The sequence below is a fragment of the Pongo abelii genome, chromosome 21 (genome assembly GCF_028885655.2).
Source record: "Pongo abelii isolate AG06213 chromosome 21, NHGRI_mPonAbe1-v2.0_pri, whole genome shotgun sequence".
NCBI classification, from domain to species: Eukaryota; Metazoa; Chordata; class Mammalia; order Primates; family Hominidae; genus Pongo; species Pongo abelii.
The window spans coordinates 31,385,408-31,399,606 of record NC_072006.2 but is presented as its reverse complement, the minus strand read 5'-3'; the positions used below and the strand labels follow the sequence as shown (position 1 = coordinate 31,399,606).

Genomic DNA, 14,199 nt, shown 5'->3' with positions numbered 1-14,199 from the left:
TATATTGATCAATCACTGGCTGTGGGCTGCCAGGGAGGAAGCCATGAATTCTCAGGCAAGGTAGTTCCTGGTTGAGGACAATTCTTTAGAGAAAGTGGCAGCTCTGGTCTATTTATGACTGAGATTTATAGCAGCTGAAGGTATCGGCAGAACACCAATAAAATCTACTGTAGATTACCAGATTACCAAATATCTGAGGAAAGCTGCTAACATGGAAGACAGAAAATAAATAACAATAAAAACAAGTCAAAACAAGCAAGCAAACTAATAATTAAAATAAAGAGAAAAAGGCAAGTTGGAGGAAACCAAGACTTATTTTTAAGAATAAGAGGTGATAGGCAGTTCCGCGGTCCCGCGGGTCTGTCTCTTGCTTCAACAGTGTTTGGACGGAACAGATCCGGGGACTGTCTTCCAGCCTCCGACCGCCCTCCGATTTCCTCTCCACTTGCAACCTCCGGGACCATCTTCTCGGCCATCTCCTGCTTCTGGGACCTGCCAGCACCGTTTTTGTCGTTAGCTCCTTCTTGCCGACCAACCATGAGCTCCCAGATTCGTCAGAATTATTCCACCGACGTGGAGGCAGCCGTCAACAGCCTGGGCAATTTGTACCTCCAGGCCTCCTACACCTACCTCTCTCTGGGCTTCTATTTCGACCGCAATGATGTGGCTCTGGAAGGCGTGAGCCACTTCTTCTGCGAATTGACCGAGGAGAAGCGCGAGGGCTACAAGCGTCTCCTGAAGATGCGAAACCAGCGTGGCGGCCGCGCTCTCTTCCAGGACATCAAGAAGCCAGCTGAAGATGAGTGGGGTAAAACCCCAGATGCCATGAAAGCCCCCGTGGCCCTGGAGAAAAAGCTGAACCAGGCCCTTTTGGATCTTCATGCCCTGGGTTCTGCCCGCACGGACCCCCATCTCTGTGACTTCCTGGAGACTCACTTCCTAGATGAGGAAGTGAAGCTCATCAAGAAGATGGGTGACCACCTGACGAACCTCCGCAGGCTGGGCGGCCCAGAGGCTGGGCTGGGCAAGTATCTCTTCGAAAGGCTCACTCTCAAGCACGACTAAGAGCCTTCTGAGCCCAGCGACTTCTGAAGGACCCCTTGCAAAGTAATAGGGCTTCTGCCTAAGCCTCTCTCTCCAGCCAATAGGCAGCTTTCTTAACTACCCTAACAAGCCTTGGACCAAATGGAAATAAAGCTTTTTGATGCAAAAAAAAAAAAAAAAAAAAAAAGAATAAGAGGTGATATTTTACCCGTGAAACAAGAATAAGATGCTATTTTGAGACAAGAAACAAAAAATAAGCTTTAAAATAAACACACACACACACATACAGACACACACGTGATAGCAGAAATGATAAATTCAATAGATGGTTTGAGAAAAATGTCTAGAATATCTCACAGAAAATAGATCTGAAAGACAAAACACTGAAAAACAGGAAAGAAAAGATGAGGAGAGTAGGGGGAATAGTCCAAAAGGTTTAACATCTGAATAACAAGCATTTCAGAAACAGAGGGAAGGAAATCATCAATGTGATAATTCAAGAAAAATTTCCCAAATTGAAAAACATAAATTGCCAGGTCAAAAGGGCTCACTGTTTGCCTAGTTCAACCAAGGCACATAATTGTGAAATTTCACAGCCCTAAGGATAAAGAGATGATTCCGCAAGCTTGAACAAATAAAAGAATAAGTCATATACTAAGTCTTAAGAATCAGAATGGATCCAGACTTCTCTTCACTGGAATTGTTCCAGCAACACTGGAAGGTAGAATACTAGAGTAATATCTTCAAAATTCTGAAGAAAAATTGTTTCCAATCTAGAATTCTATATAAAGTGAAACAATCAAGAAATGAGTGGAATGAAGACAATTTCAGATATGCACATCCCATGTTTCCTTTTCTGGGAAGTAATTTAAGGATGTGCTCCACCAAACCAAGGGAGTAACCCAAAGAAAAAGACACAACATGTGGGAAATGGGGGATCCAACACAGGGGAGAGGGATGAGGAATCCCTATGAGGCTGAGATGAAGAAACTTGGAGGATTGGAGCAGAGAGACTCAAGAGATAGATATGTTAAAGACTGTCATCACCAAAGTGACTACTGTCATATTGCCATCTTTATAGCCACTTTTTGTTAGAAGCACAGACTTGAGGTAAATTAGATAAAAGACAGAGATCCCACATACTGTTGGAAAGAGGACTGGCCTAATACTGTCGAGGCTTGGGTTCTAGTCCTGGCTTACTCTTGAAGTAGGTATAAGATCTGGGTATGTCATTTTTCCTCCCTGGATCTCAGGATTATCCTCTCTACCTGTCAAGGATAGGCTAAGTGAATTACATGTATTTTTAAGGCTATTGTGCCTTAGTGACATGTATTCTTCATGGTACTGTATACGGTTATATAGCTTTTGAAAATGCAGAGTCATGTAACTACCTCCACAGTCATGCTACAGAACAGTTGCATCACCTCCCAAAAATCTCTCATGCTCCCCTTTGCAGTCAGCCTCTTGCCTCTCCCTTAACCCTGTCAACCACTGACATTTTCTCCCTCCCTATAGTCTTACCTTTTCTAGAATGTTAGATAAATGCAGTCATACAGTACGAAGCCTTTCAGATCTGGTTTCTTTCATTTAACACAGTGCATTTAGTTTTATGCACTAACCAGCAATTACCGCTGATCTTGTTTTCAGTTCTCCCCCAAAGCAGATGCTAAGACAAGAATTCAAGTGCAAGTAGTTTATGTGGGAGGTGATCTCAGGAAGCACCAGTTAGTGGAGTGAGACAGGGAAGGGAAAGAAGCCAATACAGGATATGTCAGCAAGCGAGCTACCACTGTGGGAAACAAGCTCACCCCCCGGAGACTCTGGGATCCAGTGCAGAGCACACATCTCAGCTCTATCCAGCACAAGGAGTGAAAAAGCTGGGATTTTTGTCTACCAACTCCCTGTCCATCAGTGGTTGAGTGCTACTTCTTAGGGTCTTCACTCTCCAGCACTTCTGGCTTGCCCTGTACACGGACCAAGCATGTTCCTCTGGCTGGAAATAAAAGCCCCCAGGCAGAAAGCAACAGATGTTCACATTAAGCAACTTTCCATGTGCAGGGGCGAATGCCAAGGGTGATGTGTAAGACACTGGCAGCGTCAGCTGCTTCCAACCCAACCCAAATATTTTTATTGCTGTATGTGAAGGGAAACAAATATATACTATAAATTCTTAAATTCATTCTGCTGGATAAAGACAGAAAAGTCTTGGATTTCTTCTCAACAGGCCAATTTTAAAGGCTGCTTTTCATGTATAGGATGGGCAAAGCACTTTTAAAAACATTTATCTTAGATTTTCACTGTATTTATGGTTTACAAGGGTGCTTTGCATGTAAAACTTAATGTTTAAATAGCACAAGCTCATACAGTCCATATTCAATCCCTTGATTATTAATACAAAACTCAATTCAAGCTAAATCCAACTTGTGAATAATGAGAATAATTGATTTGTTTAGGTTCTATTATTCAAAACGTTATGTCTTTCATTTTTTTTTTTTTTTTCAGGCAGGGTCTTGCCCTGTAGCCCAAGTTGGAGAGCAGTGGCACAATTATGGCTCACTGCAGCCTTGACCTCCAGGGCTCAAGAGATCCCCGTGTAGCTGGGACCAGAGGCACACGCCACCATGCCTGGCTAATTTTGGTATTATTTTTTGTAGAAATGGGGTTTTGCCATGTTGCCCAGGCTGGTCTCAAACTCCTGGGCTCATGCAATCCACCTGCCTTGGCCTCTCAAAGTGCTGGGATTAGATGCGTGAGCCACTGCGCCCAGCCAGAATGTTATGTTTTAAATTTATCTGTGTTATCAGTTGGGTCTCTTTGCTTCTTTAAAGAAAATTTAATATTTAAACTACCTTTTTTTTTTTTGAGATGGAGTCTTGCTCTGTTGCCCAGGCTGTAGCGCAGTGGCGCGATCTTGGCTCTCAGCAACCTTCGCCTCCTGAGTTCAAGCAATTCTCCCGCCTCAGCCTCCCAAGTAGCTGGGATTACAGGCATATGCCACCATGCCTGGCTAATTTTTGTATTTTCAGTAGAGACAAGGTTTCGCCATGTTGGCCAGGCTAGTCTCGAACTCCTGATCTCGGGTGATCCGCCCACCTCGGCTTCCCAAAGTGTTGGGATTATAGGCTTGAGCCATTGTGCCCTGCAATTAACTTATTTTTTATACATTTAAAATGTACAAGTGCATTTTTGTTACATGGATATATTGCATAGTGGTAAAGCTTTTAGTTTACCACTGAGATGTATTCTTTGTATCTTGTCTTTGGCAGTCAGCTCACACAAATCCTCGCTGGCTCCACCCACATCCAGGATTGTGTGATTCCTTGGGGGCTGGCTGCCACTCCTGTGTACCTCTTGATGCCCAGGGTATTCTAAGGTCCTGTGCTGGGCCAAGGGAACTTAGTAGATTATCTAAGGCATTTCTTTATTTTTGGGTTATTCTCAGGTGTGCACAACTCATTCTTTTACTTCCACACTTTGCTGGCTCTTGGCAGCCCTGGCAAGGCTGTCTCAACCTGCCTCATGTGCACACAGCTGTCTCTATCTGGGAGTCTAACTGCCACCCTAAGCTGTATCCAGGGTTCTCACTGTACTTACATCCCCCAAACCTGAATGGGTTTCTTCCTTCCTTCCTTCCTTCCTTCCTCTTTCTCTCTCTCCTTCCTTCCCCCTCTCTCTTTCTCTCATCTCTCTCTTTCTCTCTTTCCTCTCACTCTCTTCCTTCCTTCCTTCCCCCTCTTTCTCTCTCATCTCTCTCTCTCTTTCTCTTTTTCTTTCTCTCTCTTTCCCCCTCCCTCCCTCCCTCCTTCCCTTCCTTCCTTCTCCCTCTCTCTCTCATCTCTCTCTTTGCCTTTCTCTCTTCTTCTCTCTTTCACTTCCTCCGTCCCCTCCCCTCCCCTCCCTCCCTCCCTCCCTCCTTCCTTCCTTCCTTCCTTCCTTCCTTCCTTCCTTCCTTCCTTCCTTCCTTCCTCCCTCCCTCCCTCCCTCCCTCCCTGCCTCCCTCCCTTCCTTCTTTTCAAGACGGAGTTGCCCAGGATAGAGCGCAGTAGCACAATCTTGACTGACTGCAACCTCTGCCTCCCAGGTCCAGGTTCAAGCAATTCTCCTGCCTCAGCCTCCTGAGTAGCTGGGATTACAGGTGTCTACTACCACGCCTGACTACTTTTTGTATTTTTTCGTAGAGATGGGGATTTCACCATGTTAGTCAGGCTGGTCTCAAACCCCTGACCTCAAGTGATCTGCCCACCTCAGCCTCCCAAAGTGCTGCTGGGATTACAGGCATGAGCCACCACACCCGGCCCAAGCTCTTTTTCTTAGACATCCACCATCATGTGACTCTCCTTACTACTGAGTTTGGGGATTTATTCTGTATATGTGGGTGAATGCTTGCTCTCAAATGCATTCTCTCAAATCTGTTATATTGTCTACACCTATATTCCTCTAGGTTTCTTTCTAATGAACTTTCTTTAAAATTTGCTTTTAATTTTGAGACAATGGTAGATTCACTTGAAATTATAAGAAATAATACAGAACAATTCTGTATACCCTTCACCCAGTTTCCCCCAATGGTAACATCTTGCATAACTATACCATAGTATCATAGCCAGGAGATTGACATTGATACATCAATCTTATTCCATTTTCCCTAGTTTTATAGGACTTGTGTATATGCATGTATTTAATTCTATGCAATTATCATATGTGTAGATTCGTGTAATCACCACCATAGTTGAGATAAAAAATAGTTCAATCACCACAAGGATCTTTTGTGATGTCCTTTAATTTATTTTTATTTATTTATTTATTATTTATTTATTTATTTATTTTTCTGAGACGGAGTCTCACTCTGTCACCCAGGCTGGGGTGCAGTGGCATGGTCTTGGCTCACTGCAACCTCTGCCTCCCAGGTTCAAGCGATTCTCCTGCCTTGGCTCCCCAAGTAGCCGGGACTACGGGCACGTGCCACCACACCCCACTAATTTTTTGTATTTTTAGTAGAGACGGGGTTTCGCCATGTTGGCCAGGCTGGTCTCAAACTCCTGACCTAGTGCTCCGCCCTCCTCGGCCTTCCAAAGTGCTGGGATTACAGGCGTGAGCCACCGTGACTGGCCCCTTCCCACACTCTTACATAGCCTCAGCCAATGACTAGGGGGAGTAAGTGCATAACAGCCCAGTTCCCTTTCCTCTCTGGTGGGGTAATGCTGAGGCATGTTTCACACTGGCTCTCAGAGTTCCTCTGTGGGACTGAGCTCTAGTTGCCCACAGTGGTGACTTGTTAATAACACATCCTTTATTGGCTGACTTCTCTTCCCTTCTCTGTCTCACTTCTCCACTTTCCTACCAGTGTTTCCTGGTGTTACCTCTCAATTAAACTACTTGTATCCAATTCCTTGTATCAAAGTCTGTTTCTTGGGGAGTCTAAACCAAGACAACCACTGAAGGGAATCATAGACAAATTGAAACCAGCAAAGGCATCTAGGCATCTATGCATGGGTGTCTGGGGGAAGGAGGTGTAGGAAGTGAGATGATGGTGACAGCATTAAACAGGGCTGCCACAAACAGCTGCCCAAGCTGTGTACTGTGCAACTACTAGGGTTGTACCAATTGGTGCCTGTTGGAGTTTCCTATTGCTGCTGTAACAAATTAGCTTTAAGCAATATAAATCTGTTATCTTACACCCCTGGAGCTCAGAAATCCAAAATGAATTTCACTGAGCTAAACTCAAGGAGTTGTCAGGTCTGTGTTCCTTCTGGAGGCTCTAGGAGGCGAACTCTTTCCTTGCCTTTTCCAGCTTCTTAATTCTTACATTCTTTAGCTTGTGGCCTCTTCCACCATCTTCAAAGCCAACAGTGTAACACCTACAACTCCCCCTACACCCACATACACACAAATCTGTCATCACATCTTCTCTGACTCTCTTGTCCCCCTCTTTCCTTTATAAGGACCCTTGTGATTAAATTGAACCAACTTGGGGAATTCAGGATAATCTCTCCTTCTCAAGATTCTCTCTCTCTTTTTTTCTTTTTGAGATGGAGTCTCGCTCTGTTGCCCAGGCTGGAGTGCAGTGGCATGATCTCAGTTCACTACAACCTCCACCTCCTGGGTTCAAGTGATTCTCCTGCCTCAGCCTCTGGAGTAGCTGGGACTACAGGCGTGTGCCACCACACCTGGCTAATTTTTGTATTTTTAGTAGAGACAGGGTTTCACTATGTTGGCCAGGCTGGTCTCAAACTCCTGAACTCGTGATCTGCCCGCCTCAGCCTCCCAAAGTGCTGGGATCACAGGTGTGAGCCACCGTGCCCGGACTTTTTTTGTTGTTGTTGTTGAGACAGAGTCTTGCTCTGTCGCCCAGGCTGGAGTGCAGTGGCATGATCTCGGCTCACTGCAACCTCCGCCTCCCGGGTTCAAGTGATTCTCCTGCCTCAGCCTCCCAAGTAGCTGGGGACTATAGGCATGTGCCACAATGCCGAACTAATTTTTGCATTTTTTGGTGGAGGCTGGGTTTCACCATGTTGCCCAGGTTGATCTTGAATTGACCTCAAGTGATCCGCCCGCCTTGGCTGGTATTACAGGCTCTCGAGCTTCTTAAACACATGACATCATAAAGTCCCTTGTGCCATGTAAGGTAATATACTCACAGGTTCTGGAGATTAGGATGTGGGCATCTTGAAGGGCATCATTATTCTGTCCACCACATGCCCATGGTCCAGGGTTCAGAATAAAAGGGGCTCTGAGTTGGCAACATCTGCCCAGAGGAAGCCAGTGCTGTGAGAAGGGGAAGGTGGTATAAGGGGCTATAAACTAAAATGCAGAAATACAGAGGAAGACATATTTCTGTGGTTACATAGCATGTGGTGTGTGTATGCGTGAGTGTGTGTGTTTGTGTGCATGTGCGTGTGTGTCTGGGGGAAGGAGGTGGAGGAAGTGAGATGATGGTGACAGTGACAGCAGCTTGGAGAAGACAGGGGGGTGGGTCTACTTCTGAGGAAGTCCTTGGCTGAGGTGGGGTGGCAGAGAGGCAGGGTGAGGGTGGAACCTGTGGTTTCAGAGAGGAGTTTTAATGGCTGCCAAGAATGTGCACGTGAAGCCGAAAGGGAGTGCGGCCTGGAGCTGCAGTCAGCCCAGAGGGCAGGTGGAGCCTGTCCCAAGGCACTAGGATCGCAGAGAACGACAGGAGGGAGCAGGGCTCTGTGAGCAGGGAGAGGAAAAAGAAAGAGAAACTAGGTTTGTGATGGGAAATGGGCTGTGGTTTCAAAATTGGAAGTGCCTGTGGGCAATGAGTATAAATGGAGGGTTTGGTAACACTTGGGGAAAAATTATTAATTTGGAACTTCTATAAAGCCTTTTGTCTCCTATTAAAAATCCTGTGTGTACCAAGTGAATTTCATCATTTAATTCACTCAATAAACAATGAACTGCTACTTTGCATGGGACAACATTCTCTGGAGATGCATACAGTGAACAAACAAGGTGAATGAATGGACTCAGGGAATTAGGTGTCACAGGCATAGAAAGGCAAGGAGATGAAGGAGTAAGTCAGCAAGAGGATGATGGAGGCAGAATTAGCTTTCCCCGGCAGGGGATGACATGGGGTTTTTGATATCACCTGCCCGGGGAGGCTTGCCTATTTCCACTCTCCAGCCCACCTGCCCAGGGGAATGGCTTTGAAACATATATTCCCTACTCTCCACCTCCTTGGAGCCATTCCTTCATTTCTTCCTTCCTCCTCTTCCTCTCCCCTTGTCTTCCTTTGCCTTGGAGCTTGGGAGGCTCCAGGCAAGAAGAGGGGGACTGCGGCTTCTTTCTCTTGCTTCCCTCTTTGCTTTCTACCCTTTGGATCCAATTCAAAACAGATAAATAGAGGTCCACTGTGGGCCTGGAATCATGCAGGGGTTACAAGACGGGGGACTCCCATGACCAAGGATGATTCTTCAGCAAGGGGATTTCTGGGAGCCCTTAGCAGCTGACACATGCAGCAGCTGGGCCAGGGGTGGACCAGCCTGTTAAGGGGATCTGTGTGGGGCACCTGTATCCTCCACTATAGCAAGGATGTGGAGTAGCAGATAATCTCACACCCTGCTGTAGATTGGAATAAAACTTTAGAAAGCAATTTGCTAATATTGTATAGAGAGGAAGACACACATGGCCTGTGACCCAGCAATTCCACTTCCAGCCACATACCCTAGAGAAACTTTGCATGTGCATGAGGAGACAAGGAATGTTCATTGCAGCATAATTTGAAAAAACAAAAGCTGGAAATAAATGAAATGTGCATCTTATAGGAAGTTGGATCTATTCACATAATGGAATACAGCAGGTAAAATAAACAAGAGTTATGGGTATCATCAGAGATAACTCTAAAAGCATGATGTTGAGTGAAAAAAGCATGCTACGAAATGATATATATAATGTTGCCATTTATTTATGTATTATTTATTTATTTGTTTTTGAGACGGAGTCTTGCTCTGTCGCCCACGCTGGAGTGCAGTGGCATGATCTCGGCTCACTGTAACCTCTGCCTCCCAGGTTCAAGTGATTCTTCTGCCTCAGCCTCCTAAGTAGCTGGGACTACAGGTGTGCACCACCATGCCCGGCTAATTTTTGTATTTTTAGTAGAGACAGGGTTTCACCATGTTGGCCAGGCTGGTCTTAAACTCCCGACCTCAAGTGTTCAGCCCACCTCGGCCCCCTAAGGTGATGGATTACAAGCGTGAGCCACCATGCCAGGCCTAATGTTGCCATTTATATAAAGTTTAAAGACATGCAAAACAATATGTTTACATATATATGTGTATATATGTATATATGCATTTATATATATATATCTGTGTATATATAGTAAACATATATAGTAAACATATATGTATGTAACATAGTAAACATATATACACACATACACAAACACACACATATATAGTAAAAGCATAAGAGCATGCTTGGGAATGCTAATACTCAATATAGAGTAGTGGGACTTGCAGCCAGATTGCTTGGATTTGCATCCTAGTTCCTTCTCTTACTAGCTGTGTAATCTTGGAGAAGTTATTTAACCTCTGCAGGCCTCAGCTTGCTTATGTGTTAAATGGGAAATGCCAATTGCATCAGCCAGCAATTGCTGCTCTAATGCTGTGTAACAAACAACCCCTAAGCTCAGTGGCTTTCAATCACAAGCAGTTATTTTCCATCCACAAGCCTGTGAGTTGGCTGTGGCTCTGCTGGACTGGGCTCCAGGAAGTGGCTTAGGTTCATGTCTGCTCCACGTGTCTCCACAAGCAACTATCCAGGGCTTGTTCTTTTCAGGGCAGAGGTCACATGCATGAGTGGCTGCTGAAAGCACATGATGCCTTCTTGAATCTTTGGCCCAGAACTGGCATATTGCTTCCACCCACGTTCCAGTGGGGTAGGGAAAGTATACACCACCCACAGTGATCCAGAACAAGGGCAGCAGGAGAAGGAGGTACTGGGAGCAAATAATGGTGCAATAGTGTCTACCTGCTTTGTTTGAAGCATTAAATGAATTAATGTGTGTCAGGTGCCTGGCACATAGTAGGTGCTATATTCTTACTAATCAGGAGAATGATGAACTCTGGGAGAAAGAGGAAATTTAACTTATCTATTAAATTTCTTTTTTAAAAACAAAGATCATAAAAAGAAAAAGAGGGAAAATATTTGTTTTCAGAAGAGAAAGCGAGCGAGAGAGAGAGGACAGGAATGCTGCAGACTGAACCACAGGGAGCAATGGAATTCAGGAAAAAGAGGAAAATGGAAGACTTAATTGTAGACTCCAGGAGGCAGGGACTGTGTGTGGCCTCACTCATTTCTGTGTCCCCAGCACCATGTCTGACACATGGTAAATGCTCCTAAGGAGCACAGGGAAAGAAGAAACAATGATAGAGGCAGAGGTTGGAGAGAATCTGAGAAAAATGAGAAGCTCTCACCCTAAAAGCTAGAGGAGATCGTTAAAAGGGGCTGGACAGCTGCCTCATGGACTGGTCAGCAGTGGCCATCATCGCACTCTGGACCCAGCCTCACTGTTGGGTCTGGTGTTCCAGGACACAGGGGACAGACTTGCTATTTCATTTGGTGAGTTTTGTCTCAGGCCAAGCTTCTGAGTAGTAGGAGGTGAAAGGCCCAGTCCCCTCCTGTTGATCTCTTAATTTCAGTATCCTCTTCTCTCCCTTTTCCCTTTGGCTGTCCCTGATTCTCCCTTTCAAGTCTCCTTCCAGCCTCCCCCTCCTCGGGTCCCCACTGCATGGAGGAATATGCAGAGGCCAAGACAGGAAGGAGGCTGGGCACGGAGGCTCACACCTGTAATCCCAGCACTTTGGGAGGCCAAGGCAGGCAGATCACTTGAGCCCAGGAGTTCAAGACCAGCCTTAGCAACATGGCAAAACCCTGTCTCTACTAAAAATATAGAAACTAACCGGTGTGATGGCACGCACCTGTACCTGGGAGGCTGGCTTGAGCCGTGGAGGAGAGGCTGCAGTAAGCTGTGATCGCACCACTGCACTCCAGTCTGGGAGGTGGACCGACGAGTGTTGGGGTCTCTCAGAGACCAGGAAGGCGGTCAGGATAGAGCCCTGCTTCTTTGCTTTCCTACTTTGGCCTGAAACGCTCCACTGAGCCTTAGTGAAGGGCAGGCAGCCAAAGGCTGGGGAGAAGGTGGACTCATTTCCTTGTAAATTACGTGGTTATGAGGGCGGGAGTTTCACATGTGGCTTTTTGCATAATCAGGTTATCAGGTAGTTGGCCCATTCCTGGGCTCATAAAGTCTCTGGTTGCTCTGACTCATAGCATGGAGTGGGAGTCGAGCCAGTAGGGATGGGGCTGGGAGGAGGTGCCCGCCAGCTGCCTGCTTGGGTGGTGTCAGGTGGGGATCGTTTTCAGAGCCCATGTTTCATAAACATCTGGGCTTGAGAATCAGTCTACTTGAGTTCAAGTCTTGGCCTCACTGCTTGCCAGCTGTGTGACCTTGGGCAAGTTCCTAACCCTCCCTAATCCTTTATTTCTGCATTAGGGCAACGGTGGTGGTTTAGAGAAGGATTTGCCTGAGAAAGAGAAGGTGGCTGCTTAAGCAGATCCCCAGGAGGGCAGCATGTGGGTGTGGCCACCAACCTCCTGAATCCAATCCACAGATTTCCCTCAAAAAATGTAGTGGTTGGCACTCTGGCAAACCGTTGGGCAATATCTAATAAACTCACTGCATTAATTTTCTAGGGCTGCCACGACAAAGTACCATACACTGGGTGGACAGAAACAACAGATATTTATCCTCCCTCAGTTCTGGAAGCTAGAAGTCTGAGATCAAGGTGTTGGCAGAACCAGGCTCTAAGAGAAAATCTATTCCATGCTCTTTTTTTTTTTTTTTTTTCCTGAGACAGAGTCTTGCTCTGTTGCCCAGGTTGGAGTGCAATGGCACAATCTCGGCTCACTGCAACCTCCATCTCCTGGGTTCAAGCGATTCTCTTGCTTCATGCTCCCAAGTAGCTGGGATTATAGGCACCTGTCACCACACCCAGCTAATTTTTTTTGTATTTTTAGTAGAGATGGGGTTTCATCGTGTTGGCCAGGCTGGTCTCAAACTCCTGAACTCAGGTGATCTGTCTGCCTCAGCCTCCCAAAGTGCTGGGATTACAGGCGTGAGCCACTGCACCTGGCCTATTCTGTGCTTTTCTCTGAGTTTCTGGAGTGGCGTTCCTTGGCTTGCGGCAGCATCACTCCAAGCTCTGCCTTTGTTGTCACGTGGCATGCTCCTTGCGTGTCTCTGTCTCACATGGCTCTCTCCTCTGTGTGCGTCTGGGTCCAATTTCCTTCTTATAAGGACCCCAATCATATTGGATTACAGCCCACCCTAATGACCTTCTCTTCATTTGATTATATCTGTGAAGACCCTGTTTCCAAGGAAAGTCGTGTTTGTAGGTATCAGGGATTAAATCTTCAATATATCTTTTTGGGGGACATGATTCAACCCATATCACCCACTTTACCTATGAACAGTAGGACTGAAAGGCCCAGTCCCCTCCTGTCCATCTCACAATTCCATCAACTCCTCTCCTAGGAATATAACTTAAAGAAATTAATGGTTAGTCCACTGAAAGCTGAAACGCATGTACTAGAATGTTTCTAGCAACTTTATTTTTAATAGTCCCAAACTGGACACAACTCTAAGGTCCATCCACAGGAGAATTGACAAACAGATTAGAGTACATTCACACAATGGAATACTACTTGGCAATAGAAAGGACAAATTACTGATATAAGCAATAATATGAATGAAAGACTACCTTTGTTTGGCCCTGGCTATTTGTAGTCCTACTGTGTGACTCTATTTTATGAAATTCAAGAAGAGACAAAACTAGTCTGATAGATGTCAGACATAAATAAAAATTTATTGAGCTATACACTTAAGCTATGTAAATTATATTTCAATTTAAGAAGTTTAAAAAATTAAAAAAATTTAGTCCTTGGCATGCCCAGAAGTCAATGACTTACTTCCAGGGCTTGATTCCCATTTGCCAAAGTTCTAGGAGCTTGATGTATAAACTGGAAAGTTAACAAGATAAGTCCTAATGAGAACTCTAATGAGCCAGGGGCCCAGTGTCTGTGTCACCTGGATAGTGGCAGAGACAAACTGTCCAGTGAGATACTCAGGACGCCCTCTTCTGAGGTGCTGCTGGTTGATTATGCCCCTTCCTTGGACTGGATGCCACATAATGAGCTGGGTTCTGACTTCACCAGTGAATTGTCCTGTGTCCTTGTGGAAATGACTCAGCCCCCTTCCTCATCTCTAAAATGCGTATACCTACCCTCCCTCCCAGGGTGGTTGTGAGAAGCATTTGACAAAACACTGTATTTAAAGTCCCATTCATAGGAGGTAGGTACTCAGCTAATGTGGTTTCCTCTTCCTTTCACAGAGCTGGGATGCAGCTACTGGCTCAGACATTTTTCTTTTGATCCTTTTGGGTGCAGAGCCTTTTGCTAGTAGCCAAAAGAGGTGACGAGACACTCCTGAGAACTTCCTTGTTTCTCAGGTCACATAGATAATAGATAATAACTTATATCTGCAAAGCTATTTAAAAAACACTAGGAAGCTCACAGCCTAAGAATATGTCCTCCACCAGCCAAGTACCTGGAGTCCCCTCTAAGTGTGTCTTCCTGTGG

At 45.5% G+C, this 14,199-nt stretch overlaps 1 pseudogene; it reads left to right on the top strand.

Annotated features, from left to right (window-relative positions):
* Positions 1-352: 352 nt before the first annotated feature.
* LOC100938736 (ferritin light chain-like) lies at positions 353-1,237 on the top strand (annotated as a pseudogene).
* Positions 1,238-14,199: the final 12,962 nt, after the last annotated feature.